The sequence below is a fragment of the Sardina pilchardus genome, chromosome 1, assembly GCF_963854185.1.
Source record: "Sardina pilchardus chromosome 1, fSarPil1.1, whole genome shotgun sequence".
NCBI lineage: Eukaryota > Metazoa > Chordata > Actinopteri > Clupeiformes > Clupeidae > Sardina > Sardina pilchardus.
This window is the reverse complement of record NC_084994.1, coordinates 23,113,546-23,118,915: the sequence shown is the minus strand read 5'-3', so window position 1 is coordinate 23,118,915 and position 5,370 is coordinate 23,113,546.

The following is a 5,370-nucleotide window of genomic DNA, read 5'->3' as shown; positions in this document are numbered from 1 at the left end:
TGACCGCAGTGATTACAAAAAAAAATAAATCTTTTCACTCGATTAAATTCCAGGACCCTACCTTCATGACTTTTCCTAAATACGCGTGTTTTGTCACCCAGAATTTTTACATGATCAAAAGCACACCGGCACAAGCTAGTTTAGAGCGATTTTGCGCTCACTCATGTGACAACACTAAGTTGTCTCGCGTTCGGCCATGTTTGTCCAGGCTGCTATTCTCTTTTCTCACAGCAGATGTCGCAAGGGTTTCCTGTCAGTCGGGCATGAGAATAATATTTTACCATAAACATATAGGCCTAGTTTATATGTGCAATATGTATTATATATGTGATTTATTTTAATAACTATTTTTCATTTACATGGCATAGTCTATTGAGGCGATTTACAGTGGTAAAATGCAAGTTTGTTTTGAAAACGTTGCGACCGTTGTTCTATTAGGCAGGCCATGTGTAAAAAATATTTTCGTCATAGCCTATTTATGTACGTAGGGCGCGTATGCCTACGTACATTCATAGTTGTATATCTTATCTTTTATTAAGCTATCTTTTAAAGCTCAGACTAATGTATAAGCATTTTCTTACATATTTGCTGGACTGACTGTGTTACGTGATGTCAAACACCTACCCGAAAATGTATAAAATGTCAAGTGGCGCAGTGTTAACACCCATGACAGCAACGCTGGAGACCCGGGTTCACATCCCAGCAGGAGCGAAGTAAATCAGCTCAAAGTGACTGAATTCACTGACCGTTTTTCAACGTCGACGAACAATGATTTTTTGTTAATGGTTTTTAATAACAAACTATCTGAAATAAACGGATGAATCACAATACTGTTTACCCTTAACAAAAAATAATTTTGCCAGCCAATCATTTTCTAATCCAAATTCAGCCGCCATCTGACAAACTTTGGCTAAGCCAGTTAGACTTTTTGCATCTAAAAATAAGTATATCATAGAGACACACGCGAAAAATAAACGATAGCCTATAAACGATTCCCACTGGATAGGCTACACCACATCAGTATTGTGCTCGTTGCTACGATAGGCTACACAGGACTCAGTTGCATGTTCTGTACATGAAGTGGCAACTAAAGCCATTATCAGCCATGAAAACTTTGGCGGCTGCAGGAAACCGATTATTCCCCCTCCCCCATACACGTCTAACCCAGTGGTTCCCAAACTTTTCTGGCTTACAGCACCCCTAAACATATCTCTCTCCATCCACGGCACCCCTATTTTTTTAACTTTTTACTCAACCTCCTTTGTGCCATATTTGTACTTCATGCCATTTTCTTTAACCTTGTGATATGTTGGATAGGCCAAAACTGCTTTTATTATAGGCATTACTACGATAAGGTGAAGTTAATATCTTTTTTTTATTTTATTCAAATGAACTACTTTGATTCAACTCATTTAATTGAACTTTTGAATAAATGGTGAACAGGATGTGAAGAGTCAACTTGATAACCACCTGACCTCGGTGTGCAGTCTTAACCCATTTCACTGCAGAGGGCAGTGAATAACCGTGTTTGAAGGGGACGTGATTTAACGTAATTAACTATTTTTACAACTTGATTCAATGCATCCGTCAGGTCTGGAGGCATCGTTTTTGCAGTAAGAGCCTCCCGATGCAACATGCAATGCGTCGCTACCATGGCAGGATTCTGTTGCATAGCTTTCGTTACAAAGCCTTTGACCCGACCTGTCATTGAGGCCGCCCCGTCAGTGGCAGTGCACACACTTACGCACATATCCCAGCCAAGATTATTGTTCCTCACGTATTCATCTGTCACCCTGAATATCTCATCTCCGGCAGCATGGTTGGTCAGTTCTTTGCAAAATAAAAGTTACCTGTAAATTTGTCCTCATCGACATCTCACGTTAGCGAGCAGCTGGCAAAGGCCACTAGCATAAGTGGACTCGTATTTGAAGCGCAAACTTCCCCAATAGCCGTAGCCAACGTTAGCCCACGTCTCCCCGCAGACCAGGCATACTGGTGTGGGACACGTTACCTCGCCACCCCAAGTGAACCCATACTGGAGGTAGGAGTCGTTATATTGCCTCACTTTTCTCTTTGCTGATTTCGTCTGGTCCGATTCCGAGGTCTGTCCCTGTGGAGGTGCATGGCGTTCTCTTTAAAAACGTATCCATTGCGCCTGCACTCCGCCATACGGAATAACGAACGAAGTCACCGAACAAACAATAAGTAGCCTATACAGCACAGTACGATACAGTAGGCCTTAACTGTAGCCTATTGTTTGTGCTGCAAATACGTTTTTGCAATAAAATGAATTTTGAAATGGATATTATGCTTTTTAAAATGTCATTAAATTATCAAGCCTTAGACAATTCCGCGGCAGCCCCTGAGCATGCGTCACGGCACCCCAGGGTGCCGCGGCACCCACTTTGAAAACCCCTGGTCTAACCAGTTCACGGAGGGGGGGGGGGGGTCGTTTTGCTACGTGTGGACATGATCTTAGGCTACAGACATCACTGCCTCCCCACCCCCTCTCTCTGCCCCGTGCAGGCTGTAGGCTGGTTTGTTGTTTACATGCAACTCGTGGAAGAATGCGCATGTTTCATCGCATATGCGCGTTTCAGAATGTTCGAATTCGCCAGCGTGCGTGTAGTTGTGTGAATAGAAAATAATAGAATAGAATATACTTTATTGATGCCTTGCTCAAATGGACTATTGCCATACACAGGTCGGGGCTCGAACCAGCAACTCCTCGGCGTGGGGACTGAAGCTCTAACCAGTGGGCTACAGTTCTACCGTCTCAAAACGTTAAAATGTGTGTCTCAATCCCGAATCACGAATTCACATAGAAGTAGCGTACATTGTAGAAACAATAGGCCTATAGCTTTTTTTCAGCAGACATCGAAACATAGCCTACACATTCCCAAACGGATAATATCTTTCACTCATCATTTTTAAGTCCTGCGCCTATGCCTGCTCAGCATAAGCTGCTCTCTCTATCTCCTCACCTCCGAGGTAGCTAGACCCTACAAGATCCCTACAAGATTTTTACACGTGTGTAAACGTGTGTAAAAATTATTTGCAGCTGAAATTCGAAGTTTTGGCCAAAACATTAACGGCAAGCGAAACTTCAGTGGGGGCAGGGAGGTAGACTTTGTTGTTAGACTCCCCTAAAGAGTGTCTAAAGGTCTAAAGCTGCCAGTTACAATTGTCGTTCAAAAACAATTTACGATTAGATAGTTGTTTTTATTAAACTGCATGTGTAAAGCTTGATATTATTGGGAGGAATTATTGACCTTATTATTTGCCTTCCAAAGCACTATTCCCTCGGAAAACATCGCAGAAGCCCGCTACTTCTCTCTCCCACCACTCCAAAACAAAACTGTTATCTGTCACAGCAATAGGCAAGTCAATTTTGAATCACAATGGTCAACGTTTCAACACTTTTTTGGATCGTTCTGACGGTAGCCTAATGACTAGGTGCAACGACTTGATTATTTTCAGCCGATAACTGAATGTTATAGCCTATTCGTAGATTAACTGCACTCAAACTAGGCCTACCGTGTGTGACATTGATTTAATCATCTTTATAACAATCTCCAAAATATTAAAAAACTAATAGCCTACTCATATTTATTAAAAACGAAATAGGCCTATATAAAAAAAAATACTACGAAAAAGTTGAAAGTCAAGTTTGCTTAAAGGTTGGGTACGGAATTCGCAAAACGGCCGGCAGATTTTGAATAGGCTACATACAACCTCAAGTCCCGCCCTCCATGCACCAACGAAAATTATGCGCGAGAACGAGCCAGGCTAAATGAAATGCCAGCCTGGCGTCTACAGCACTATGAGCTCTAGTCTCCATACAATCGCCCACATCAACTTCCCCAATTACATTCTTTATTCACCTCCAAAGGGTTGTAGGTAATAGTTCCACAAATCAGACAAGGTAGATGATTTTATAGCCATTATGGTAGCACCTTAGTCTACCAGCCCTTTCGTTCGGAAATTCTAAAACAACGATGCATTTTAATACACCAAAATAACATTTGATATAGGCTACCTTACATCTTTCAGTAGCCATAGGTGTGTATATTTGAACAGAATCTGGTTTGGTTCTTACCAGGGCGTTTATCTTCTGAAATATCCGAGTTTAGTGCTGGCCCGCTGGTTCGCCTATTCCACTGTAGCTCCAAGCGGTTAAGTTTCGATTTCATGTCATGAAATCATGATTTCATGTTTCTTCGAGTCACGGTAAAATGTAATTTTTGCTACATAGCTTATTTATTGCGTGGGTGATTGAGTTTCCGTAGGTATCCGCTGCCTTACTATGTATAGAAATGAAGTGACACCTACAATTTGAGGGGAACATTGTGGGACGTGTAGCAGGCCTAGTTAGTTTCGTTTCACTTTCAGCACTGACTCGCGGTCAACAGCTTTCGTGCTATGTGCACGAACGGGTCGCGCGTGCGGGGGGGAGGGGGAGGAGGAAGAGGAAGACCGTTAGATTGACAAATGAGCTGTGAAATGATGGTATGGGGTTTAGAATTCTATTGGCTGGAGTTTTTCGAGCCCTGCCCGTTCTGCAGATGATTGACATGTTTAATTTCGATTTCAGTACTTCCAACTCAGTGGCTGTAAGTGGGTTAGGAATAGGATTTCAAGTGATTTTGCAAAAATGACCAAAAAAGCTCATTCCATACCCTACCTTTAAGGTTTGTTCAATAACTCTTCCAGAGTTTCTACCTCAAACAACACAAATAAATGAACAGATAGTCTACCTCAAACGTGCTGTATGTCATAATGAAACAACTTCAGACTGACGCGGCTGAGGCGGTCAAAAGAGCGCCGAGTCCTCAGACTGGGACGCTGTTACTTACACATAATGATAGCTAGATGGCGCTTCGTGCATGAATCAAATCGTTTGGTCATAAATTCAGTTTGCACTAAGCCATGTGTCATTCGTGTCAGACCGTGTTGATAGTCTGTCGTTGTTTCATTATGACATAGTCTACAGCACGTTTGAGTTATCTGTTCATTTATTTGTGTTGATTTGTGTTGTTTGAGGTAAAAACTCTGGAAGAGTTCTTGAACAAACCTTAAGCAAACTTGACTTTCAACTTTCTCATAGTATTTTATTCTTTATATTTTCTAAAGACGTCAATGGCAGTCAGCGTATGTGTCTAAATTGACGTTTAAAGACGTCAATGGCAGTTAATAAGTTAAGCGTCTTTGTGCCTCTCCGATTTAATATAGCAAGTCCATACACTTTGTTCATTATATGCTTTTAAAATGAAATGTGTAAAAATGTGCCTCTTATTATAATCACAAGAGTAGGCTACACACTGCCACGACGCACAAGGTTACGGGCGGATATGAGCAAACGCATAGAAG